The sequence below is a fragment of the Triturus cristatus genome, chromosome 12 (assembly GCF_964204655.1).
Source record: "Triturus cristatus chromosome 12, aTriCri1.1, whole genome shotgun sequence".
Taxonomy (NCBI): Eukaryota; Metazoa; Chordata; class Amphibia; order Caudata; family Salamandridae; genus Triturus; species Triturus cristatus.
In genome coordinates, this window is record NC_140595.1 from 494,285,958 (window position 1) to 494,298,624 (window position 12,667).

Genomic DNA, 12,667 nt, shown 5'->3' on the forward strand with positions numbered 1-12,667 from the left:
AGTACAGTTGTACTATATGTGACATGGTGAGTGCTGCCTATGCGGTTGCGACACCAGATCAGCCATGAGGTACTCTATATGCAGTCAGTTAGGATTATCACCAAGGAAATCTGTGGTCTCAATGACCGCCATAAAGCACGACAAGTGTTGGCGTATTTTCAGGGACACTCAGCGGATAGCTGTTTTTTACAGTTACTACACTTTACGGCGGGTATCCAGGTGCGATTATGGGTAGGCTGGGTGGGTGAGCAGCATGTGGCATACTATTCAAGCTATGCTTGTGGTGAAGCCATACTTATCCGCAAGGGAGTTTCAAGGCAGTTGCAATGCACAATTTGCAACAAGCACTGGAGATGCTCTATGCTGGCTGGAGTTTTGTATGGGCACCCTATTAAGCTCAGTGCTGTTTATGGGCCAAACACATATGATCCCCAGTTCGTTGCTAAGGTGCGGCAGAGAGGCTCTCTTGGCCTTAGCACGAAACTGTGGGGTTGGGATTTTAATGTTATACTCGATTCGGAGGCAGACACATCCAGTGACTCCAGGCATCCGCACCTGAGGGCAGCACCCCAGTTGTGCTTAATAATTGCTAACTTTGATCGCTGGGATCTTTGGTGCACTAGACACCTAAATGACACAGAGGGAACTTGCTTTACAGCGGCACATGCTACATGGTCACGGATTGATTATTGGTTAGCATCATGTGATGTAGATGCATGGACTAGGGATATTTCACACCTGCCACGGACACTGTCCGATCATGCCCCAGTTCTATTTGAACTTGGACTTCCTGGTGGTCCCCCGTGAGCATTCATATGGAAACTGCAGGCACTTCGTGACCAAGTATATTGTGAAGAAATTAGATCTGCGGCTGCAGAATACTTAGAACACAATGTTAGGCCACAAATGTTGTGATGCACATTATGAGAGGCCTTTAAAGTTGTCATCAGAGACGCATACATTGCAAAACAGGCTTGGGTGCTGCACTTGGTGAGAGGTGGCACATTTGGAGAGGGAGATCAGAGTGCTGGAACTTCAATAATATAACAATAGTAGCACAGCAGTGATGGCATCCATTAGAAGCAAGTCTAGATGGCTTAACAGCCGCTTTGTATAAAGAATATGCTCACTTGTTAGCGCCTCACTTCATTGCAATGTAAGAGGAATCCCTCTCTGCAGGTGTCCTGCTGCCTTCATTGCATGAAACACTTGTCGTGACAATTCTTAAGCCGGGCAAGAATTCACAACGGTGTGAATCTTATCGATCGCAATCCATGATTAACATGGGTGATAACATTTTCGCCAAGCTCATCGCTTTGTGACTGCTGCCACTTCTGCTGACCACTGTGATGCCTGACCAATCAGGATTTGTGCTGGGTCGATCTACCTCACACAACCTGCGCACCTTTTTCCCCCTTCTCCATACAATTGAGTGTGGCGGTGGTTTTTGTTGACATCACCAAGATGTTTGATTCACTTGATTGGTCATATCTCGTTGCCCTGTTTTTGCACGTGAGTATTACCCAACGCTTCATATGCTTAATTAGATTTTTTATAGCCAAACTGTTGTTCGCCTATGGGCCAGCTGTAGGATCACAGCCCCTTTTGAAGTGACACGGGGGACCCATCAGGGGTTCTCCCGCTACCCCATTTTGGTTGCTTTCGCTATGGAACCACTTGCGGTCCAGCTGCTGCAGCACCAAGAGCATGGAGGCATGGCATTGCGACCACGCAGTATCGTAGTGTCAATGTATGCAGATGATGTCACTTTGTATGTGAGGGATCCCCAGACCCATCTCGACCGCCTGATAAGGGAATTCACCCATTTTGGGGGCCTCAATAGGATTTGCATCAGTTGGGCTAAATCTGTTTTGTCCCGCTGACAGAAGTGATGTCAGTGTTGACTTCAGAACACCAACTTGAATGGGTGGGTGGACCGGTTACATTCCTCGAGGTTTGGCTGAGTAAAGATGTCGATGCTCTATGGAGAGACAACTATGGGCGGCTGATGATGTGGCTAGATGAGCATGGGGAGAGCTGGCAGAGGCTCTCACTCTCTTTGACTGCCTTTGACTGGCAGGATTGCCATAACGAAGATGGTGGTCCTCCCTACATTTCTTCACCTGTTCATAAACCTGTCGATCCAGCTGTCGATGCACTTCTGTCGCAGGATTCGCTCAGGCCTGGTATCCCTTGCATGGGTGGGTAAGCAGCCCATAGTCGCCTGGGAAATACTCATGCTCCCCTTCAAGCAGGGGGGACTTGGGACTCCATATATGGACCTCCATTATTATAGCGCTCATGAGCAATTTACGCACCATTGGCTTTTCCAGACACAGAATGAGGTCCACACTGTGACAAGCATGACTATGCATGGCATTTCCCTCTTCAAACAGTGCCCTTCTGCCCCAATGATGTCCACGAGCACAATTAGACACGGTGGATTGTACCGTGTGGGCGTGGGAGAATCTTTGGCAGCGTGCCTTCCGGGTCACCTGTACGCCCCATTGGTGCCACTTATTGGACACACAGACTACCCCATCACCGCCGATGCCGGCACCCGAGCCAGATTGCGGTCTTTGGGGTTGACCTCAATGTGCTCAATATACCTGGATGGCCACTTCAAAGTGGCTCAGCAGGCCTTGCACGGCCCTGACATCACCCTCCTAGACACCTTCACATAATACCAACTCCGAGCTGCTTTTATAGTGACACAACACTTCTTCCTGAGTACTCCGCCCTCCCTCCCTGTCCTAGAGGAAATTTTGACCTTCCTTCAACACCTAATTACATGGATATACACAGGAATGCAGTATGCTGTACTGATTCACACACCTTGAGGCCAAAGAGTACGAGATAGCGACCTTGATCCTCCTTTATCAGATGAATAATGGCAGTACTGCTGCACTCAGTCATGTGTGCTCTCCCCTAACTATAGACTGCGACTGGTGCACTTTATGTACCTACAAAGGTGTCACCGACCTGACGGGTCCAACGCGCTGGAGATCGAGGCCGGTTCATTTTTTCTTCCCTGTCCTAGAAGTCAGGCAGAGAGGAGGAGTCACTTCTCTCCATGTGACCCGGAAGAAAGAAGTGCTTGAGAATGACGTCTTGAAGGACATGTACAAGAACAGCGTCTCGGCGGGTGTGCGTGAGGAAAAGACGGAGAAGGCGAAGAAGTGGTGGAACAAGGAGTGAGCTGCGAGCCAGTTCCTGGAGAACCTGACATTCCGAGGGTGGAGCTGAAAGGACCGGCAGAAGTGGAGTCTCCTTCCCGCCGGCTGTCTCCAGAGCCCCGCCGCGTCCCAGCAGGGACGTGGCTTCAACAGGTGCATGCCCTGTTAGGAGGCAAAAGGTCTCAAAGGAGCAGGAACAGGAGGGAACAGGACTAGGAATAAAAAGAGAAGGCAGGAGGGAAGGAAATTTTTAAAAAGAAAATAGAAAAGAAAACCTTAACAGTGTAAAGAAACAAGGCGCTAGGACCCGGAATCAGATAGGTTCATCTTCACACTACTGGTGCACTCAATATTTCTTTTAGGCTATATAATGTTCTTTGTATCCCTTATTTTTAACTTTGCTAACAATCACTCTTCTTACCAGAAGGTATAAAAAAGAAAGCACCCCACTAATCCAATTCATATTGAGTGAATTATAACGGCAGACTCTTACAGGTGACTTCTGGATTAGCGAATGATAAAGTGATCCCATCTAGTGCCCCTATGTTGACTTTATAAAAACGACTACCTGGGGATGACCTTGATGCTTTTCTAACAAACTTCGAATGCATGGCAAGGGCATGTGCATGGCCCCTCGAGAGATGGCCCTTTTATTTAGCCCCTTTGTGGTCCGGGGACGCCCAAGCAGCATATCAAACCGCAAATTTCCAAGGGAATGCCACCTATGAAGAAGTGAAAAAGGTGATATTGGATAGGGCGGGTTTAGATGAGAAAGCCTACAGCCTACTATTCAGACAAGAAAGGGGTAGACCAGGTGACAAACCAAAGGTACTGTACTTTAAGTTCAAAACAGCGGATGAAAAATGTCTGAAACCCTACGACCATAGTAAAGTAGAGATAGTGGAAAAAAAGTGTATAGCACAGTTCATAGAGGATCTTCCACACCAAACCCAACATTCGGGAATCAGTAGCGCACAGGCTGTCAAAATGGCCACTACCTTTTCATGGGTCCAGCCTTGGTTTTCCTCTCAAGAGACGGACAGACACACCAAGAATTCCTCCAATGCTGTTAATCTTCATACTGATCGAAAACAAAAAAAAGCAACCAGTGACAGTAGGAAAACCATCCAAACTAAACCTGAATTTCAGGTCCCCTCTGGTCCTCAATGTTTTGAATGAGGCGAATTAGGTCACATTGCCTGTTTTTGCAAAAACAAGAAAGTCACAGACAAACCAATGGAGGATAATTATTCCCAAAGCTCCTTTTACTTCACCCAAGAGATGGGACCTGTATTTCTTGTAAGTGTGCAGATCAATAAAAAATGGACAATTGTCTTCTTGGACTCTGGCTGTAAACAATCAGTTGTACGAGCAGAACTTGTTTTACCCTCCCAAGTCATACCCAAGAAATTTGTACAAATTAGTCAAGAAGTACCCCGTTGCCAGACTGGTTCTTTCCACGTTCAACAGAACAACGGTTATAGAAGTAGGGGTTCTTCCTAATTTACCTGAAGATATCATCCAAGGAACTGACAATCCACATTTTATAGAGATGGTTTATGCGATGCTTACTCGAATAAAGGAAATTCAAGACTCCACTCCTAAAAACGACTTACTAGCTCCCGAACCATGGATGATAGACCATAGTTTCTGTTTCACTCAGATGAACGATGTGCTCCGAGAACCCATTTGGGAGAAGGCCGGACAGAATAACACCCAAGTTTTTCTCAATTTCCAAATAAAAAACAGACTTCTATACAGGATACCAGGGCCCACCGACAACCCAACTATTGGTAACAAAGGATTTTCAGGACCAGATTATGTTTTATGCTCACTCACATTTGTTAGTCAGACACTTAGGACCTGAGAAAACGACTAAAGAAACCCTTGCAAATTTCTATTGGCCTGGTATCTTCGCCCCATTGGGACCAAATGCTTCCACTGGCCCTCTTCTTGTTGAGAAGTCAGGTCCAAAGTAGTTTGTGGTGTTCCTCTTTGAATTACTCTATGGACGAAAACCCCAAACCCTCCTAGAAATAACTCGAGAGGCATGAGAGAAAGACATAAAGCCCGAAGCAGATAACCTCTTAGAGTACACCCAAAAATTAAAAGCCCCTATTGGAAAACTGCGGGAATTAGCTACTAAAAACTTTAGAGAAAAGCCAAAACAAACAAAAACAAATAAACAAAAAGTGGAGACATTAAGAGTATACCAACCAGGCGATTGGGTTCTGGTGATGCTACCAAGCTCTTCTCACAAGATGAAATCTGAATGGAGGGGCCCCTTTAAAGTTATAGCAAGGATTGGTAATCTTTCGTATAAACTAAAAATGGAGAGATATAGAGAACAGACCTTTCATATAAATCGCTTAAAAAATGGCTAGGACCCTTACCGCAAGACGTACATACGGTACGTCTTGAAAATAATATTCCAACCACTGTAGAACAGCTATATATCAACAAAGAATTGTCTGGTGAGCAAAAGAAAGAACTAAAGAGAATAGTACAACCCTTCGCTTCAGTTTTTCCGACATCCCAGGGAAAACAAACATAGTCCAACACTCTATTCCCACTCCTGAAGGAAGTGTGATAAAGCAGAGACCACATCGAATTCCCGCAGCAAGAAGGAAAGCAGTGCTTGTAGAAATAAAGCAAATGTTGAAGATGAATTTTATAGAACCCTCATGAAGTAACTGATCTTCTCCCATAGTGTTAGTTCCCAATCCCAATGGGAGCATAAGAGTTTGTATAGACTTCCGTGCAGTAAACAAGATTTCTAAATTAGATGCATACCCTCATCCTAGGGTTGATGATTTAATAGAAAGAATAAGAGACACCAAATATATCACCACAAAAGATCTCATGAAGGGATACTGCCAGGTCCCCTTAAAAACTGAAGGCAGAGAAAAAACTGCTTTTTGCACACATTTTGGCCTATTGCACTTCACAGTGCTCCATGGAGCCCCTGCTACTTTTCAAAGATTAATGAATATTGTTCTCAAAAACCATATTGAATACACTTCTGCCTGCTTAGATGATATCATTATATTTAGTCATTCATGGGATGATCATTTAAAACATTTACACTCAATCCTGAATGGCTTGGCTAAAGCCGACCTTCACATAAAGGCAAAAAAAGCTTAAACAAAGTTAAACACCTAGGGTATTTGTTAGGTAATGGACTGATTGAGTCCCAAACTGAGAAAGTCAGAGCAATCACTAAAATTCCCTTTCCAACCAATAAAAAAGCACTACGGTCTTTCCTTGCATTGGTAGGGTATTATTGTAAGTTAATTCCTGGCTACTCTATCATAGCTGCACCCCTGATCTGTTAAAGAAAAGAACACCTACTGCCAGGTTCCAAAATCCCACAAAAGAAGTAATAAAAGCATTCCAGACTCTAATAGAGAGTATCACCTCTGCCCCGATTCTCACCGCCCCAGACTTTACGAAAGTCTTAAGCCGACAAAACAGACACTTCAGACATTGACATAGAAGCTGTCCTCACTCAGAAGGACGACGAAGGTGTTGAAAAACCTATCTCATATATTAGCAGAAAATGATTTCCCCTTGAGACTGCTTATTCCACAATAGAAAAAGAATGCTTTGCCATTGAGTGGGCAATTGAGAAATTCCGTTATTATATTGAGGGTAAACCTTTTGTCACGCACCCTTAACCTGGTTAAGCAGAAATAAAGGGAACAATCCCAGGGTTCTTAGATGGTTCCTTTCACTGCAACCCTTTCGATTTGATATGTTCCATAAATCAGGTAAAGACCTAACAGTACCAGACTTCCTAAAACGTTTTCCCCTTTTTCCCGAACAGGAAAATCCAGGGATGGGGATATGTCACCGACCTGACGGGTCCAATGTGCCAGAGATTGAAACCGGTTCATTTTTTCTTGCCTATCCCTGAAGTCAGGCAGAGAGGAGGAGTCACTTCTCTCCACGCAACACGGAAAAAGGAAGTGCTGGAGAACGGCATCCTGAAGAACGCCTACAAGAACAAGAAGAACAACGTCCCGGCGGGTGTGCGCGAGGAAAAGACGGAGAAGGAGTGGCAGAACAATGAGTGAGCGGCGAGCCAGTTCCTGTGGAACCTGACATCCCGAGGGAGGCGCTGAAAGGACCGGCAGCAATGGAGTCTCCTACCCACCGGCTGTTTCCAGAGCCCCACCGTGTCCCAGGAGGAACGTAGCTTCACCAGGTGCATGCCCGGCTCTTAGTTAGGAGCCAAAAGATCTCAAAAGAGCGGGAAGAGGAGGTACAGGACTATAAAATTCAACAAAAAAAAAAATAGAAAAGAATACCATAATAGTGTAAAGAAAAAAGGTGCTAGGAGCCGTAATCAGATGGGTTCATCTTCACACTACTGGTGCACTCAATATTTCTAGGGGGGCTATATAATTTTCTTTGTATCCCTTATTTTTAACTTTGCTAACAATCACTCTTCTTACCAGAAGGTATAAAAAAGAAAACACCCCACTAATCCAATTCATATTGAGCGAATTGTAAGGACAGACTCTTACCTGCTTCTTTATTTCTGTAGAGGGTGCTGGCGGAAAGGAACTCCGAAGGACCTGGAAAAGTAGAAGACGCTATGAAGTACAACAGAGTGACTTTTGTTTCATTTCATCACTCAAGCTGTTCTTTTTGAAATAAAGGATAAGGAATTAACGCTTACCCTGAGTGGTTGATTAAACGCTAAGACCTATGGATGGTCACAATAGGCTATATCGCACTTCTGCTAAATTACATAGAATGGGCCTCTTGAGGATGAGCGCTGCATGTGCTGTGCAGCGTTATGTGCTACTATCTTCTTACATCTGACCTGGGAGTGCACTGGAGTGCAGCAATATTGGAGTGAAGTGTTTGCTGTGCTCGGGTTGAGCTAATGGGATATGACAGGGATGCACCTTTAGGGGACCACAGGTTAGCGGAACTCCTGCTCTTGCTTGCTAAACTTCGTATTGCAAAGAACAATTGAATGCCTACAGGGAACTAATGCAGATCAGCACCCATCCCAAAGACATCTGGCACCCATTAGAGATGTATCTTTCTGCTCTCCTGCAACCGCGAGGCCTGGGGGTGGCGGAGGTAGTGTCGGCCACGTCTCAGCTTGGTACCACGGAGCATTCGTCCACATGAGGAAACATGCTGGCGGTGTACATCATATATCTGGCTGCCATATGATAGTCCATGTCTTGCACATTATTATGGCAACAGTTTGCGTGACTGCTCACTGGGTATCCCTTCTTCCCTACTCGTGTTCCCCTTGTTTTACTATGTTTTTTTCTTCATGTACGGATCAGTACAGCACCTCTTGTTTGTAACAACAATAAATGCAGACCTGTACTCATGCTGACTTGAAATTACTGTGTACCGTACATATCTGTTCTATTTGAAAACCAATTAAAAGTTGTTTTTTTTTAATAACAAAAAAGCTATACTGTACAGTATCCCTGATGCTGTGCAGCATGGCTAAGAAAGAGGAAAAAAAAGGTCTATTATGTGGCCAGCCAAGTAATTTTATATGCACGTGCAAAAAGCGTGCACGCACCTACAAAATGATGCAAGTACTATTTTTATTTTTGTTTACTGATACAAGTTTGATCAGTAATAAAAATAAAAAAGAGCACAAGTGGGAGGGTGGAACAAATGTGTGTAGGGAGAAGCAACATGGAGGACTCAGGGACAAGCAGCACGGGGACGGGGAGGTAAAGCAACACAGAGGATGTGGTGGGATGAAGAAACATAAAGGGCACCTGTGGAGAGAAGCAACACAGGGCCACGAGTAGGGGATGCAAATGAAGAGTAAGCAATGTGGAGCAGGGAAAGCAAATAGATGGAAAGAGCTCCATGAAGCAGGGGAGTGGAAGACAAAATAGATGATAGAGCAACATGTAAGTGGGGGAGATGCACATGGGTGAGAAAACAAGGTGGAGTGGGGAGAAGAACCCAAATGTAAGTGCATTCTGGATGAGTGGGAAGAAGTACAAAGACAGAGAAAAATAAACATGAGCACAGTGGACAGGCAAAAGTACACATGGGAGACAGCTGGAAAACACATGCACTCTCATGGAGTGGTTAATTAAAAAGAAAAAAGTATTACCTGAAATTTGAGCCGTGGAAGTATACAAGTAATATGCACATGCTGTAGGGGAGGGACAAGTACAAGAAGATGAAGTAAAGCCCATGCAAGCTAGTGGATGAAAAGCAAGCAAATGAGAGTGACAATAAAGCCAAACAATGAAATGTAAAGGATGGATTCTGTACAGTCCTCCCCAGCCTGGGTATTCGTCAATGACTACACCACACATGGAGCTTAGTATAACATGTCATTATTTATCTGTGTGTAACTCTGAACTCAAGATTCTAAACCTGCATTCACTTCACTATGCTCAAATGCTTACTTCACAGTTCTACAGGGTCCATCAGGGTTCCGTCATTGCTAACTCACACGACACTACAGGTTCATATGCAAGTTTTAAAAATGGGACAGTCTTGTATTGGCCATGATGGGATGGTGAAAAGCAAAGCCTTCTTTGGCAGAGATCACCTACAGGTCACCAATCACTAATTTACGGGCCTATATGTTGTTGAATAACTTTATTCGGTATAAAATATCATAAAAGTATGTACATAGACAAATCATCATCCTAAAAAAACCTTTGTGATCCAGCATATGGTATTAAAAAGATGATAAAAAGATGGAATATATACAGATAAAAAGCCATTAAAAGAACACGTCATGTTGTAATAAAAAACAAATGCTCATAAATCTCCAGTGACCGAACTCTTTTGAGGTTTTAGCAATTTAGTTCGTAACAGCCAGGCACACCCCAGAAATGTGGCTACCCCACAGACCACCACCAGGGAAGAAGCATTGGTTAAAAGAAAACGAAGCGCCACCCTGTAATTCGTGAAGCCCAAATTTCTACAAATGGGGCTGAGCCACTTCCTCCTTACCGCCTTGTAGGCCGGACAAGCAAAGAGGAAGTGGGTAACAGATTCGCTTGGGGCAAAATACCCGGGATAGTTGGCAGATGTTGGAGTCTGGCAATTCCAGCCTGCCACCAAAGCATTAAGCTGGAGGGTCCCAAACCTGAGCTTCATATATAGTGTTCTGTCTCATGGACATTGTATGTAATCCAAGTATTGCTTTAATTTAGCCACCATTTTATGCTCCAGAAACTGGTTTATAAGGCTACCTCGGTTGGGATTTCTAGCTTCCTCTCCCTTCACCCAGTCCCAGTAGGCTTTTTTAATGATTTGCTTTTCAGGTGGGGTCTGATTGAGCCATGCCTCCCCGTAACCAATGTCTGTAACCAACCGCTTTAATTGGAAGATCCATTTGATCTTATTACCAGTGTTTAAATTAATAATCTCAGTCAGGGCAACAGCATAACTAGCCAATTCAGGGGTGCATCTCAAGCGAACCCAGAAGAGCAGTGGGCGTAATCTTGCTATGTCCCTGATAGAGCGTTTACCCAGGTCCAAGCGAAGTGGTAACAAGTGGGTGGAAGGGGGGAGGGAAACCAGTCCTCTTAGAAAATGGTTCTCAGATTTCTCCAAGTCGCTGGTATTCTCGAACCCCCATAACTCCGCCCCATATAGTGCTGAGGGTAGAGCCTTCCCATCGTATACCTCGAGGGCTGCCACTACTGGTCTTCTAAAAGAGAGCCGCTGTTTTCTTAGTATAGCGCCATTGAGTGAGAAGCCATTCCTAAATCGTTTAGATGGTGCAAGAGTCATTAGTTTTGTTTTAGATGTATTAATTACTAGGCCCCGTACATCACAAAACTGACTAAACCTGACAAGCAACTTTTGGAGGCCACTTGGGCTTTTTGACATCAAAAGGGTGTCGTCGGCAAAAAGGAGGGTGGGAGTTTTCTCCCCTGCCAGGGCTGGGGCGTCTGTTGGATCCTCTCTCAAATGGTCAACCACCCCATTTATAAAGAGGGAGAACAAAGTATGAGCAAGCACACAGCCCTGGCGGACTCCCCTGTCAACCGCCACCCTGTCTGTCAGATGACCCTGATTGCCCCACCTGATTTTTGCGTAGTTCCCCTCATGGAGGCTCCTGACAATGTCAAGGATCAGAGGTGGAAAGCCCAGATCGGACAGCACCGACCAGAGTTTGGAACGAGGGACCAGGTCAAACGCGGTCTTGAGGTCGATAAAGGCCAGATATAAACTGCCTTTCCCAATGACAACTACTTTCCAGTAGATCATAAAAAACCGGAAGACCTGGTCCATCGTGCCCACCCTATGTCTAAAGCCTGCCTGGATGTGTGAAAGCACATTAGCTTCATCCATCCAAGCCCTGACCCTTATAAGGAGGACCCTACCAACCACCTTCTGTATTACGTCGATTAGACATATCGGCCTGTAGTTGGCAGGATCCTCCCTACTCCCCTTCTTGAATATGGCTACCACTTCGGCGCCTTTCCAGGAATCCGGGACTGGATGGCCTCTAGCAATTAAATTCAAAATGAGCAGAATAAGATCAGCCCATAGTTTTGGATTGTGGAGAAGGAGATCACCGGGAATGCCATCAGGGCCTGCCGCCTTCCCAGATGATAGCCCTTTAATGGCAGAAGAGACCTCGTTGAGCTTGAAGGGATCGAGTGCACTATCAGATGCGGGGGACACATCTAAAGAGGGGTCCTCAAAAAGTAGGGGGGCTTATCGCCATTGGATTGAGAATGACTGTTAACCTCACTGTACAGGCCAGAAAAGTGTGTATGCCACTGTTGTGCCGAGATGTGATTGGGGATCGGATCGTCACCCATACGGCTGCCTTTATCGATGAGTCCCCAAAACAGCGTGGCGTCTTTCAGGAGGGCAGCAGATTTAAGCTCCTGCCAGTGCGCTTCTTCCCAGATAAGCTTAGCTAGCTCGATTGTCCTTGCGTACTCTTTCCTAGCGTGTCTAACAAGAGACATATTATTACTTTGAAGGGCTACAGTTAACATACGTCTCTTCGCCCTGCATGCCCTCGAATACCACAAATTAGAGGCCCTAGGGAATATTTTGTACGTACGGGGCTCCGGTAAGGAAAAGAGTAAGCCCATTTTTCCAATAAAATCTGGATAGTGTTTTGTGAGGAGAGAATTCTGCACACCCATACGGGGCTCTTGAGGTAAATCGAGCTCCAAAGACATCTGCTCTACCAAGACTCTTGTTTTGCACAGTATATCCTCATCCTGTGAGACCCTGTGCCACTTTAGGCGTCGATTACAGTAAGAAGGCACTACCTCTTTTGTAGACAGTTTTGTTACATTAGCGGGATTGGAAGCTGACCAGATGTTGCTCATGTGCATGCAAAGCGGATTATGGTCGCTATCCTGAGATGGTAGAATTTCCATATCCTCTAAAACATGCCAGAGTCGTATATCCAACAGAATGTAGTCTATCCTTGACGGGCAGCTGGGTCTGTTATATGTATTGACCCCGCACAAGTCGGAGCATGATCTGCCATTTACAGC